Source organism: Homarus americanus, unplaced genomic scaffold, assembly GCF_018991925.1.
Source record: "Homarus americanus isolate GMGI-L3 unplaced genomic scaffold, GMGI_Hamer_2.0 scaffold25889, whole genome shotgun sequence".
NCBI lineage: Eukaryota > Metazoa > Arthropoda > Malacostraca > Decapoda > Nephropidae > Homarus > Homarus americanus.
Window position 1 is genome coordinate 209 of NW_024736111.1, and position 16,835 is coordinate 17,043.

A 16,835-nucleotide genomic window follows, 5' to 3' on the forward strand; every position below is an offset into this window, starting at 1 on the left:
TTACTAAGGTCCATATATTAAAAAAAATTTTTCACATCAGCAAAATTGAGAGTTGACCCCAAATATTTCACTCAGGTATTTTACTCAACTGCCATTGATGCTAGCTATAAATACGCAACCAATTCATGTAAGGTAATTTAAGTAGTTACGAAATTATTTATTTTGCCTTAGCGAGGTTACCCCCGTATTTTTTAAATGCCCCTTAAACGTCGACAACCGGATTTTTTTTTTTTAATTTATGGACACGGCAGTAGACATCGACGGAGAGGTGTAGCGGTAAAACGAACAACTTCAATATTAAAGAATTCCACCGCCACACTTCCCTGAGCGCTTTGTTCTTCAGAGTTGCCAACTTAGCGACTTTTGTAGCTACAGATCTAGAGCTTTTGTTTTTCTAGCGATGAGCCGATTTTATAATTTGTCGCAAATCTAGATATCCACAGAAATCTAAAGGACTTTCTGGATACTTTTTGATCGTCCATGAAAACTCGGTTTTCCTAATTTCGAGATTATAACATATAGCAACGGTTGCAGGGACAATACATTTGAACGGGCTGAACTCATAAAACAACTTTGTCAATCGCTACCTGACAAATATTCGTGTGTTGCAGTCTATTTCTTTTCTGAGTGCTGATGAATGCTTGAAGCCTATTAAATCAGATATACTTGGCTTGGCACACTTATTTACAGAAGATTCTGCATAACTCTTCCCAAGATTGATTTCCAGGAAAAACTGCATCAATACCTGACACAGAAACATCTAACACCTAAAATTGTGGTCAGAAGTGGCAAATTACAGAGATGCGGCTGCAGAAACCCTACTATGGATTCCGGCTGAAAACAAAATTGCTGCCTATCTTCTTCGCAGCATTCAAAATTGCGCAAACAAATGAAAACCTGGTCGACATTAAAGGCAATTTACAATAAAGTATATATAAAGAGAACACTCCTGGGTGCAGCAAGCGCGCAGAACTTCCTAGTGATATTTTAAGCAAAAAGATAGGACTGTGGAGGCATACAGTTACAAGAGGAACCTTGAACCTAACTTCACATGCTTCCAGAAGCTTCCCACAGTTGTTCACACTGCCGACGACTACGAAGAGGACTGGGATGCATCAGCCATTAGAATAATAGGTAAGTGCACATTAAACTCTTAAAAAAAATAATATTTTTTATTTTTATAATGCATTTATTTATACTCCGTCCATTGTAGTCGGTATTATAGAAACATAATTTGCATCAAATTACTAAAGGAAATATAGCTAGCGACTACGGAAGATTTAGCGACATTTAATGCTTTTAGCACCAGCCTAGCGACATTTGAAAATCCTGGAGTTGGCAACCCTGCTGTTCTTCTGATTCATTTTGAAGGCGGCGGGTAAACTCTTCCAAAGCGTGGGTCAGCATCAAACGGATCATATAAATTCTAGCATATATACACATTCCCGCGTTCCAGAGGAGGCAAAACACACAAAGTAATCATGATTTGCCAGCTTATTAACACCGCTTACTTACTTTAATTTTTTCCACATTTTCCACACACAAAAAATAAGAACTTCTAGTCACGGACCTAAACTGACCAGAAGGATAACGATATATTTCATGATCTAGAGCGAATTTTAAGATTAGACCAGTAAACCCTGGTATATCATAAGGATGTCAGTCAAGTTTTAAGCATACGTATCAAGCGCAATTTCTGTCCCCGAATAACCGCCACACCTCATTCCTCACTTACTCGGAAAGCTTCCCCGTCACCAGTAGTAACCTTTGTTCATCATCTACATTCTTCCCTTTGCTAAGAATGCTGAGGTGGTGTTATACTTGTTGTCGTGGCTCTGTAGCACCCGTGGAGCTGGTGGGTGTCTCGGCCGCTGGTGGGGGATCAACAGACTTTCTGCTACTCTGGTGCTTCAACACCACCGGCGGACGGCAAGACGGTCGTCATCACCGGCACAAAGGTAAACATTTAGAAAGTACTCAATTTGCTGTCAGTGGCGATTAATAATACGTAAGTGATGGCTATTTATCTTTTTTTCGATACGGTAAAGGCTATAAAAAATCTAACTATCTCGGTTGTACTTCCGAGCGGGGAGAAACAAGTTTGTACTGTATATGGTTTTATACCCAATCATTAATCCCACGCAGCACAATATCGCGGTATAAGTTAAAAACTAAAAACACAATGCAATAAAATGAAAATAAACAAATCAGATTTCGCAAAGGATTGTATTCCACAAAACTAAAATAATACCTTACCTGCAGCCCTTCAGTGCAATATCACCCATAATTTCTAGCGGCATCGGATCAAACTGCAGGGACCTGGCCCGTCGTGCCACTCGTTAATTTTTGCCTGCAGGAATATCATCATCAGAGGCAACATCGCCAGAGGTGAGAAAAGAGGCCAGCCCAAGATCGCGTAAAGTTAAGTAATTACAGCGGCAAATTAATTTTGAGATGGGCAAGATCCTAGGATACATAGTATCTATCATGACGTCAGCTAATGGGAGCAATTTTAATTTATTCCTTTAGTAAATGTGAATACTCTGGTGATTGGAGAAAATCCAGGCACTTTATCCTGTTCTCCACTAACCAATGATATCTGTTCTGTTACAGGAACATCAAAAGATGTTCTGAGCTACTTTATATGTCGTATATGGGATCGAAACTATATTTTTATCAAAATTGGGTATGTTTTATTTAAGTAGCTTATGTGTTTATTACCTTTTCGTACTTGCAGATGACATTCTTAGTGGTGGAGAGGGAGAGTGAGGTTGAGCTTGATAAGCTTCCTAGGCGCTCCGTCAGGAAGTTTCGGCAAGAGGCGGCCGGACGTAAGGTAGCCAGTACCACCACAGCACCATAGCAGTGTTGTCTTATTAAACGTAACTATATATGAATGTCGACAGCAGACCATAAACTGAGGTTAAATTGCTGCTTATTTTTTTGCGAAAAGTGGAGCAGCGTTAGCGGTTGTGAACTTACTTGCTGGTATTGTTGTGCAGGTGGATGTGCTAATCAACAAACGTTGCCGTGGCAGACCTTCCTCAGCAACTGACGGACGAGGGCTGAATTGACCGTCGCGACCAACCACCTAGACACTTCCTCCCACACTTGTTCTTCGTGAGTACCATCTAGTGACAGCAAGTTAAAAATTTTACCAGATAAAATGAACTTTACAATAACGTCAGGGATCAACACATGCTTGTAACTCATAATCCATCCTTGGGGCCTTATACTTGAAACACCTGTGGCCATCATTTTGTTCCACCACAGCCATTTTTAAAGGTCACCCAGCGTGTGTGTGTGTATATATATATATATATATATATCGGCGCAGATCCACAATGAAACGTGATAAGATAAATCTTGATAAAATTCACACGAAAAGGAAACAATGGAGCTACCTTAGCTTTCTTCTTTATTCAAGACATCTTCAGAGCCAACTGGATTAACACATGGACAGAGAGAGGCTTAAATATACAGGGTGACTTATTAAACATGAGGTCAGGTCATACATTACATCCACTAATCCCCCACACCAATACGGCTTAAGAGAAGGTGACGTGACTAGTCAGGTTCAGGTAAAAAATAGGACCCACTAAATAACGGTCATATATCTAGATCAAAGGTTTTCAAAGCATTTTTAACCTGGCCACGACAAATAAATTTATGTAACATATTATCAGTTTTGAACTGACCATCACTAAGGTTTATTGATTTTAATTCTTAATCAAACTAAATAAATCCGTGAAAGCCTTCTGTGACACAAGATGATTTAAATACTTCTAAGCTTTTTTCCCAAGCAATGGGATGGATGGTTATTCCTAACATGAACGAACAAGGCACTGCTTTCAGATGCTGTCTCATATTGTACTTATGTTGTTTGATTCTGAGCTGCAAGTGTTTTTCCTGTCTGTCCTACATAATTTACATTAAGATTGCTACATGGAATACACAATACATACCTATTTACATCTCAAACCTGCCATTATTCCTTATTAACATATTATAATGGTTGACATACTTGAAACACACACATCTTGAAGATGTCTGAAGTGCCTGCTGTTTTTCCCGTGTGATTATCAAGATTTATCTTATCCACGCTTTTCATTAGGGATGTATGATATATATATATATATATATATATATATATATATATAATATATATATATATATATATATATATATATATATGCTGATAACCACAAGGAAAGAAGAAACAAGAAGTCTTGCCAGACTTCACATCTTCAGGGGTGAGTACCTAGATCACGCACTCCTACAGTGATTTATTGTATATATATATATATATATATATATATATATATAGTATATTCACTATTTGGGTAAACTGATACTGAAAGGCTGGACTGTATTATATATTCTTCACAAATCAGGCTAATACATAACTTATGTTTCTGTTCTTAGTCACTTGACCCAATATTCGAGCAAAATACCAGGAGTAACCACTGGATATTGAGTATACAGTTGTCGCAATGTTGAGTGATAAGTTTCGGTCACCAGAAGGTTAGCGCAGCCAGTGGACGTGGGTGACTATCACTTCCTTTGGTCACAAGTAAATAAAGAGGTCAAGGACTGACTTGACGGCATCTTTAAATTCCAGGACGTCGACCACTCGCACGCTAGAGATCTACGCTGCCACCAAGTTAATGAACGCCAACTACCATGGAACCCATAGAAAAACTCGAGGGAAAGGTTAGACAACTGTACTAATCAAATAACTACGGTAACATTTTAGTTTGAAATTTTCTATGTTAGTTTATACTATATATCTTTTTTAACTTGTTGGAAAGTACTATTAAGAATTAAATTTGACTATAAAGCTGAAAACAATAAAAACTTCCACAACAGTAACAATCACCAATATATAGAAATAGCAATAACTATATCACCGATTCAAACACAGTACTCCAAAGTTTTGGTAACGCTGGTGTCTTTCAGGAAAGCTGACGCCAACTGTGTACACCCAGGCATCGTCAACACGGACATTTTCAATTGTACGACATCTAGAGTCTGGTACAGTTTTCGTGAAACTTTTTCGTTCGAAACTTAGCTAAGGTAAAAAATCTTTCACCATGACTAGCAACCCATATATATATATATATATATATATATATATATATATATATATATATATATACACATATATATATATACATATATATATATATATATATATATATATATATATATATATATATATATATATAGTGTTTTTAATATTTGTGGTTTATTGTTTATCATTATTTTATTTGGTAATATATTTGTAAGAAACAAAAAAAAATTGTTTTGGTTTCTGACAAGAGGAACGCTACCAACATTTCAATTGACGGCACTTAATCTAAGGTATATACAGTAATATATATATATATATATATATATATATATATATATATATATATATATATATATATATATATATATGCTAAATCACTGTAGTTGCGTGATCTTAACTGATAGGCGGATAGATAAAACACGTGCTTTCTTTCTCAGGTTATCACACATATATATATATATATATATATATATATATATATATATATATATATATATATCTTGATAAATCACATGTGTGTGTTAAATGGATTTTGGGAATTTTGATTCAATCTAGGAATTCTTCCTCTGAACTTGTGGGAACACTGCCAAGAGGTTGAATGGATGGAGGCGGCACCCGCTCAAGAAGTGATAGTGACCATGCCTTACCAATATGGCGGACCTTTTCAGCGACTTTATCCCTTGGTTGATCCCTCTATAATGTGCATAATAACTAACAATAGTATATATCGCAGTCATCTGTAAACCAACATTTGTTTGTAGTAGCAGCGGCAACTGTGGCCTGGCTTCAAGCACCTGTTAATACACAGCGAACACCACCTCTATTCATTCAACTTCCTTGGTACCAGCCGATTACAAATTTTGAAATTCTAAACATTATGAACAAATAAGGAAAGCTACAGAAAAAAAAGATACAGTATATTGATAAAGAACGCAAGCTATGCAAATTCAAAGAACACCTTCTGTAGCTCTGTAGACATCAAAGCATTATGGTTTTCCATCATACTGTACAGTAGTACATCATTAACTTTGAACCACCCGCTTTGAAAAAATTAGGACGGTACACCAGCCATTATGATATACTTTAAGGTCTATACTCCCTCCTTCTAACATTCACTCCTAATACTGCATCTTCCTCTGCTTGTAATAGAGCAGCGTGGAGGCGCTCAGACGAGTATTCCCTGGCAGCGTCTGAAGAGGTACAGGAGTCTCTGGAAGTACGCAGACTGTAAGGTGGGTCACCTCACTGATAGGCATTAAGTGATTTCTTTAAGCTTTTAGCCTGTGGGGATGGACCTCATTGATCAAGGGTCCAGGTCCTGCTTGCAGCTCTACAAGAGTGGTTTGTATATCAATTAACCCTAACTGGAGATTGTGTATATTATGTATGTGCTCCATTTATATACATTATTTTATTCATCCTAGCATAGCAGCGTAGTGTGAATGTATTTACCATGTCCCACACGCTTAATTAATGCATTGGCGATATGGAAGCTGCTAATGTCACTGCCACATGTCGCCTAGGAAAACGAGTTGACCCCCAGACATGTAGGAGAGCCGACTCGCTTGTGTATTTTGTTTATCCAGTAAATAGAACCTATGAAAACTCTACAGGTGTTTGTAGGCCTGCCCGCAGATAGAACTTGATACCCAGAACACATGCAGGGATTACTATCTAAGAGGTTGTCCAAAACCATTATCTTCGTAAGATTAGGTTAACCTAGAACACGTTTCATATTTGTCTATATTGCATGGTCAAGTTAACTGAAGCTGGTCTAGTGGGCAAGCAGCAGACTCAATTAGGTTGGGGTTTGAAACAATGCTTTTTTTTTCTAAAGTAAGGTTGGGTGAGATAGGTTTACTGGGAAGCACATAATGGGGTTTGTGAGGATCAATATTTGGTGCACACTTGCTATGTATGTTGTCAATATACACATCTCTACCCCCACAGGAGGCAAGTGTTCCTCATGAGATGAAGGCCTCGCTAAGAAGTTGTGGTAGCGAGAGACTTGTTCAACTAGAAACCATGAGCAGATGCTGTAATCAAGTTTTCTTAGTCACCCCCAAATGACAATCATCTTCATCTGATTGCCAGCAGCTATGTATATGCCACTGCCAACAAAACCTTGATGACCCAACTGCAAATCTGTGAGCCTGGAGATAACCTGCACACCACACAGGGACTATTTATCATACTCTACAGGATTAACAAGACTGCCACCACTGTATACTGTACAAGATGCAAGGACTTAAACAACTATCTACATTCCAAAACACCATCTACTTTGATATGCAACTTGTCATTTTATAGTAGCCCATACTCTGAATTAAAACCTTTAGCAATGTATAGTTTTCCTATAACTTTCACTTTTCCTATTTTGTACTTTAGAACACAGATACAGTACTTTTTTTTCAGCCATTTTTTAAAAATCCTTGAAATAGTAGTCACATGCAAATAATTGTCTGCAGATCAAATCAGATACTGTATAAAAATTCACTTAGAACCTCAACCATGTGTTTTTATAGTTACTACTCTTCAGCGTGTAACATTTAGTATACAGTACACCAGTATTTTTGCATATTAATAGCCTACAGTTTGGTCAGCTCTGATCTTGAATTGTTGGTACAGTACTGTACTTCATCTTTGATGTGTGGAGTGAACATCCTGTATGTGTAAAGATTACAATTACAGGTCAAGTTTTGTCTTAGTACAACTTTGAGAACTTGCAAATCAAAGAAATTTAGAATGTTAGTAGTATTCTAAGAACTTAGCCTTAACCAGTTCTATTCCCCCACATACAGGGACTGGAGATGCTATAAACCACCAAGTATCCAAGATCCTAGTTTTTGCTTGCATGTTTCCTGCTTACACCCATCATTGGGATTACAATTTATGTAGCCATTGAATACCGAACCAAAATTTTTGAGCCTGTATTGCTGCACATCAGACTTGAAACATATTGCTCAGAAAATTAACTTTTAATCTGATCCATTTTAATATCTAATCAGACTACATGAGTAAAGAAACCACCAAACCCCTTCACAGTTTTATTAAAACTTTAAAGACGATGGTAGCCATAAATCACCGTGTTGTGGGTATATCTGCAAAGAAAAGAAAAACTTGTTGGAGAACTTTTAAACAAACTTATCTATACACTAAGTACTAACTACATTTAAAGTATTACCAACAATGATGTATAATTTTTACAGTGAAAATAGATGTCACAAACATGAAGAAAGTGTTATAAGTGACAGTTAAGCGTTGAAACCTCCATCTAATGGACTATATGGAGAGTTAAGCCAGTTTATATGGAGTCTGTACTATGCATGAAAGGAATCAACAATAACAAACCTTGGGGTTAAAGGAAGAGTCTCTTTGACCTCGCACGCATCTTCCTTAACTTTCCTTAAGCCTCTTCGCTTGCTCCTTCCTCCACTGCAAAACAAAATTCATAATTAATCATCTAAAACAATCACATGAGTCATGTTGAATTAAATATTTATCATACAATGCCAGACAATGAACCACAGGACCTCTGGTGTACCCATAGACACATGCTCCGAGAAACAAGGACAGCGAGACCCTGACTTGGAATGTGGTCCAGTTTGGTCCCAACTATTGATTTTCAAGAATGCACCCAACAAGGAGGAGTTAATTCCAAGGAGTCGAATAGACGGATCAAGAAAACAGAATTTGAACTCGAGATTTGGAGATGGGTGCTGGTGCTCGACCTCAAGAGGTAGAACCGGTTTCAGCTAAAAGATAGTGTTACACACAACCTGAACCTCTATCGCATGAGCCAACAAAGATACAACCTTCCTGGAGAGAGAAGTCATCAGACGAGGTCAGGACGGTTCATCTTGTCTCTGATATATCAATCAGTTAATGCAGTATTTGACCTGTTGCTCTGTCACCAGTGTAGACATTTCTGGGGTTTTCCTTATCTACAGTAAGAACACCACAAGAATGATTCCAAGGTTCTAGTTAACCTGCACCATGTTCCCAGAGCATTACTCATTGTGTGTTTGATTTGTACTTTACATTTTAATATTTATTTATACTGTACCCATTCACATTCCATTTTTTTACTTCCGTAATACTCTGCAATTACTCAATACCATATTTCCCAGCCTATAAGATACCGTTTCCCCTAAAATTACCATTAAAATCAGCCTGCATCTGATAAGATGAAGGTCAAGTTTAAGGTAAAGTTCTTGAACACAAAACCCAGATGTCAAATATTTCCCAGATGATCAAGAAATATAATGCTTATACTGTACTGCATGATAAGGAGAAACAAAATAGCCTACAGCACCTCTTGTTTTTAGCATAGCCAACACCACCTACAGGCAGGAAACAAACTTCCATAAAAGTACCAACACAATATTGCCTTTACAACGAAGTCTCTGTATTAATGCCCTGAAAAATTTCCGTGTTTATTCAGTTACTATTATTTCTATTATTCTATGTTCATATAAAATATTTTGTTCACCTCATCTTGTATATTGTGGTAGGGTTCTTGTAGCATGGCAAAGTAGCTGACCCAGGCAAGCATCATAACCATATGTACAGTACAGCATATCTTTAGATTAGTAAACCCCTCGAGTAATCAACAATGTAAGTCGGGCCAAATGTTAGCTTCTCCAAACTGAAACCGTATTGACCCCAAATGAGATTAAGCCTAACACCCCAACATATGAGTCAGGGTTAAAGTCAACATTCCTACCCCAATCTACTATCATATTCAGGACGTCTAATTATAAGAATTTTCTTCCATTACATTACCATGACATATAATAATTAAATGCTTAGTACAAAAAATCTTTCTCTATTTTCTTCCATTAATCTTCCACTTATTGCCTACCTCACCCCATGAGTCCACATGTCCCTTCACAAATCATTGCAAAGTGGGCACGCTTTTATGTTAGCAATGTAAACAACTGCTGAAATAGTTGCGCCGTAACAGCAACAAATTCCTCAAAGTTGCGCAGGTGCAACGCAACTTTAAAATGTAACAAATACTAAAATAAAAAACTTGCCTATGTACAAGTAAAAATATAATTGATACAAAAGTGTTAATATCAATATTATTACAAAAAAGAAAAAAAACTAAAGTTAACTACAGAAGATCACGTTTCCTTCATGAACACCAGCATCTCAAAGTTTGGGTCACCAAAATCAGTGATATGCTGCCCGACCCGTGTCATGTGCATGCGAATTATTCCGTCAGAAAAGCGCTATTTCCGTAATCGCAGCTCTAGGGATGCCCGTTTGCTTATGCTGTCGTATTCAATTTTCAATTATTAAAAAATTTTTGCGTGTTACACTTGAAAATGCTTGTAAAAGTGGCGCCCGCAACTCTCTGAAAAACATGTGGTGCAACTGCCCACCTTTGGGTATTGGTCAGTGGGGTTAAGACCGAGAAAAGCAAAGAGGAATAATGAACTGAGGTAGCAATGGAGGCAAAGTCAATCCCCAAGGATTCTATCAAATGTATAAAAAAACAAAGAAAGATTGGACAACACAGTCAGATACCGCCGAGGTAACAACGACGGAGAAATGAGCAATAATCTGAATAAATATTTTTCCAGTTTTCACCACCGAAAATTTGAAGAGAATTAAGCGTGATAGTAGTGACTAGTAACTATGTTAGTAAGCAAATAGACAAACTAAAGCCTAATAAGTCACAGGGTCCTATGATATATTTACCAGAGTATTAAAGAATGTAAGGAAGAGCTAAATATGCACCAAGCAAAGTTGTTTAACATGTCCTAAAAATGTGTAGTGCCAGAATCCAGAATGAAGAAGAAATTAAAGAATATCACTATCAGAAAAGAGGATGTTCTTAAGAGGATAAATAATAAAAGACAATCCCAGGGCTGGATGACATCTTCTCGAGTCTTGAAAGAGTTTGAGAACAGATTAGGGGACACCTCGTGAATTTGTTTACAAAATCATTAGATACGGGAGTTGTGCCAGAGATGTGTTCAACAGGCAACGTAATACGTATCCATATTCAAGGAACGGCATCAGTGTCAAATTACCGGCGATCAGTCAGTTTGACGTCAGTAATTTCTTGAATCGATTATAGCAAATTGCATCCGATTGCATTTACAGTAAACAAATTAATCTCGACTCTCAACATGGGTTTACAAAGAAAACCTTTACTCTGTTGACTTTTTTAGGAAAGTCTTGAGGTAGTAAATAACGACGAAAAATACGATGTTATTTACTTAGACTTAGCAAAGCATTTGACAGATTACGCATCAGAGGCTTCTGAAAAAAATTAAGGCTCATGGTATCGAGAAAGTTTAAATTGGATAAAATCATGGGCTCACCGATAGAACGCAGAAGGTCAGCGTAGATGGTGTTAAATCTGAGTGGGGCCGTGTAACCAGTGGGGTTCCCCAGGGGTCAGTACTAGGCCTCTTGTTCATAATCTACATAAACCATCTAGATACTGGGATCAGCAGTGACATAAGCAAGTTTGGGATAACACCAAAATAGGGTGGCAGATTAATTAGGACAGGATGCAAATGCACTATAGGAGGATTTAAATAAACTGAAGGAGTGGTCAGAAAAATGGCAAATGAAATTCAACACCAGCAAGTGCAGCGTACTTAATATTGGAAGAACAAATACTGTCAATATATACAGCCTTAACATCAACCTGAGAAGTCGACTAGTGAAAGAGACTTAGGGGTACTTGTAAACCGGACCTATGGCCTAGAAAACAGTGCGTTAATGTTGAAATAAGGCAAACTGAGTATTAGATTATATATCTACAAGTGTAAGTAATAGAGTGCAGAGGTCTTATTGCAACTATATCTTGCGCTAGTCAGGCTGCACCTCGATTATCGGTTCAGTTCTGGTGCCCTTATTATAGAATGGATATCAATTCACTGGAGTCGGTGCAGCGATGAATGACAAAATGATTCCGGGACTTAAAAGCCTTCCATATCAAGATAGGTTAAAGAAACTAAACTTGCATTCCTAGAAAGGCCGAAAGTCGGGGAATATGATAGAAGTATTTAAGTGGGTGAAAGGAATCAATAAAGGGGATATAGATAAAGTTCTTATAAACATCCCAGCAGGATGGGACTCGTGTAACCGCCTGGGAAGATATTGGAGGCATAATGTGTTGTCTAATGGTAGACCCTGCTGCCATATGGCATCACGAAAATTGTGACCAAGTCCCAGGTTGCTCATCTGACTTTCTGCTTCATTTACACACTAATTGCAGGGTCTCAATTGTTTCTCTTACCATTGACCAACATACATATATCACTTCTCATTTTTATCTTTTTTTTTCATTTTTGTATTTATAGTTCTTTATTATTAATATTATTATTATTACAGTTACTGTATTATCATCATTATTTTATTTTGTTTTATCAAATTTTATTTACTATGAATTATTATGACTTTTTATTATTATTACATTTATCCCCCAATGTGGATCAGTGACCTGTGCGGGTGGCTAATTCGTAAAAAAGGTTGGATAAGTTTAGGTTTAGGAGAATGAAGCAACTGGTTCACAAATAGGGTGGTGGACAAGTGGAATGAGCTTAGCAACTTTGTAGTAAGTGCTGGAATGGAAATTTTTAAAAGGTCTAAATAGATTCATGAATGATAGAGTGGTATTAACTCTCGAAAGAGCTGCCATGCACAGGCCAACCAGCCTGACTTCGTATGTTCTTAATACCGATTTTCAAGAAGGAGATAGATCACTATCCTCTAACTACCGTCTAATCAGTCTGACATCAATTTAGGCAAATTACTGGAAGCAATCATTTCAAACTTTATTTGAAACCACCTGGAGAAGCACAAGTTGATCAATGATTCCCAACATGGGCGTCTGGCGGGCACTCATGTCTAACTAATCTATTAACATTCTTTTCATCTGTTTTGAATGGTGGATGGGGGCACAATTATGTAGTAGATCTCGATTTTAGCAAAGCTTTTGACAGAGTCCCCACAAAAGGCTAATAAGAAAAGTGGAGATATTCTAAAATGGATTAGGGCATGGTTACAGGACAGAAAACAGCAGTGAGCATTAACGGTACTAAATCCGATTGGAACGCGTCAGTAGTGGAGTTCCCCAAGGCTCGGTACTGGACCATTATTATTTATTATATATACATAAACGACAGATATCGGCAGACAGCAACTTAAGTAAATTTACTGATGACACTAAAATGGGCGTGGAATTAAATATGACGAGGACTCCGCAAAACTACAGGAAGACAAAAATTTTTTCGAATGGTCTGAAAAATGGCAGATGAAATATGTGGACAAATGTAAAGTACTCGGTATAGGAGATGTAAACAGAGGCAGATACCAGATGAACAACGATGTTATTAATCAGACTAGGAAGCGATTTCTGAAGTATAAAGTAGGAATCTTAGCCAAGTAAACACGTGTTTTGCTCGAAACAAGGCTAATAAAGTACTTGGGTTCATACAAAAGTGTTAGTTACAAGACTAAGCATCTTAAGACTATATCTTGCGCTTGTGAGACCTCACTTGGATTACGCAGTTCAATTCTGGTCACTGTATTACAGACTGGATATAGAATCCTTGGAAGGAATTCAGAGGGAATGACGGACTAATCCGGGCATTAGGAACCTTGAGTATAGAGACAGGTTAAAGCATCTTAATTTGCACTCTCGAGGCGTGAAGTGAGGCGACATGATAGGTGTATAAATGGAAGTCAGGGTTAAACAAATGGGACATTACAAAGGTACTCAAACTATCCAACCATGAGCGAACTCGTAACAATGGTTTTAAATTAGACAAATTTAGATTTCGGCGTGAAATAGGTAAACACTGGTTTGGAAACAGTAGTGGATGAATGGAACAAGTTACCAAATATCATCATTAACTCAAATATGCTGGATAGCTTTAAACTATAGGTTGGTGGATATATGAGCAATAGGGTTGGGTGTCAATGGGACTGCCAGTATAGCCAATAGGCCCTGCAGTTCCTCCATTCTTATGTTTAAGTATAAATAACTGGTAATACTTCATTAGAAATTGCATTTATTGGGAAAAAGGCACACTGCAGGTATAAAACCTGTAAAGGAACGGTGAATTTTTCTTTAGGCACGGTCTCTCTCTCGTTATTAATATGCATTTCAATGTTTAGACTAGTATTTCCGGCGAAATGAATATCATTCGTCCGAAATTCATCAAATATCATCGGAGACATATTTTAATATCCAAACAAAGACCAGTGCAAAATAAATTTACAAAACTATCGCCTTACTATTGTAGGAGAGTTTTAGTCTGAATTAACTACAGTATTGGTTAATCCAGGTGGAAACTCTTCCTCTTTCTACCTTCATCCACTGCACCCAAAGCAACAGGATGCAAGGGTGTCTTGTTAGAAGGCAAGCCACTTGACTGGGTCCGACTAATTACCAAATGTCGCCTAATAAATCACCTGGTCCGCTGAGATATTTGCCAGAGTATTAAAGGAATGTAAGGAAGAGCTTAGTATGCCCTTAAAAGTTGTTTAACATGTCCTAAAAACAGGTGTAGTACCAGAATCCTGGAGGATAGCAAATGTAATACCGATTTTCAAGAAGGATAGATCACTATCCTCTAACTACCTTCCAGTCTAACATCAATAGTAGGCAAATTACTGGTAAGCAATCATTTCAAACTATTCGAAATCACCTGGAGAAGACCGATTGATCAATGATTCCCAGCATGGCTTCACAAGCGGACGTTCTTGCCTAACTAATCTATTAACATTCTTTTCATCAGTTTTCGAATCGGTGGACGAGGGGCACAATTATGATGTGGTATATCTCGACTTTAGCAAAGCCTTCGACAGAGTCCCCACGAAAGACTAATTAGAAAGGCAGAAGCACATGGCATCAAAGGGACATCCTTAAATGGATTAGGGAATGGTTACAGGACAGGAAACAGCGAGTGAGCATTAACGGCACCAAGTCCCATTGGAGCAACGCCACAAGTGGAGTTCCCCAAGGCTCAGTACTTGGACCATTATTTATTATATATACGACATAGATATCGCATAGACAGCAACATAAGTAAATTTGCTGGATGACACTAAAATAGGACGTTATTAAATCTGACAAGGACTCGGCAAAACTACAGGAAGATCTAAAAATTTCAAATGGTCTGAAAATGGCAGATGAAATTCAACGTACAAATGTAAAGTACTGTATAGAGATGTAAACAGAGAAACCAGATACCAGATGAACAACGATGCCATACAGAAATCCGACTGTAGAGAGATTTAGGAGTAATAAGTAGAACCTTGCCAAGTAAACAATGTGTTTTTGCTCGTAACAAGGCTAATAAAGTACTTGGGTTCATGCAAAGGAGTGTTAGTTACAAGACTAGAGTCATCCTAAAACTGTATCTTGCTCTTGTGAGACCACACCTGAGAGTTCAGTTCTGTCACCAGATACAGAATGGATATAGAATCCTTGAAAGAATTCAGAGAATAACAAGACTAATCCCGGCATTAGGAACCTTGAGTTAAAGACAGGTTAAAGCATCTTAATTTGCACTTCTAGAGACGAGAGCGAGGAGACCTGATAGGTGTATAAGTGGAAGGCAGGGCTAAACAAAGGGACATTACAAAGGTACTCAAACTATCCAACCAGGAGCGAACTCTCAGAATAATGGTTTTAAATTAGACAAATTTAGATTTCGGCATGAAATAGGTAAATACTGGTTTGGAAACAGTAGTGGATGAATGGAACAAGTTACCAAATATCATCATTAACTCGAATACGCTGGAATTGCTTCAAACCTAGGTTGATGCTCATATGAGCAATAGGGGTTGGGTGTAAACGGACTGCTCAGTATGGAATAATAGCTCGCTGAAGTTTCTCCATTCTCATGTTCTTATAAGAACATAAGAATGGAGGAACCATTGTTACGAGTTCACTCCTGGTTGGATAATTTGAGTACCTTTGTAATGTCCCCTTTGTTTAGCCCCTGCCTTCCACTTATACACCTCTATCAGGTCGCCCTCGCCCCACGCCTCAAGGTAGTGCAAATTAAGATGCTTTAACCTGTCTCTATACTCAAGGTTCCTAATGCCCATTAGTCTTGTCATTCTCCTCTGAATTCTTTCCAAGGATTCTATATCCATTCTGTAATACGGTGACCAGAACTGAACTGCGTAATCCAGGTGTGGTCTCACAAGAGCAAGATACAGGTTTAGGATGACTCAGTCTTGTAACTAACACTCCTTGTATGAACCCCAAGTACTTTATTAGCCTTGTTACGAGCAAAACACATTGTTTACTTGGCTTAAGGTTCCTACTTATCATTACTCCTAAATCTCTCGCAGTCGGATTTCTATGGCATCGTTCATCTGGTATCTGGTTTCTGTTTACATCTCCTATACTGAGTACTTTACATTTGTCGACATTGAATTTCATTCGTTATTTTCAATAATGGTCCTACATGAATAAATCCGTTACCAATCACTCTCGACTAGTATTTGGTGTCACAGTATGGAAACGTAATTTAATTTGAGTTAATAGATCGAGTGCATGTACCTAACCTAATCTAACCTAACACAACTCGGATTAAATTACGTTTACCAATTTTTTGACTTTATGACACCAAATAATCGAGAAGTGATTCACAGCCTGATTTACGCTTGTACGACCATCATTTGACTTCATTGCGGCTACATTTGGGTATTACTGCTCCCTCGGTACATGCATGCGATCTATTAACTCAGATTAAAGTAAGTTTTCCAATATTTT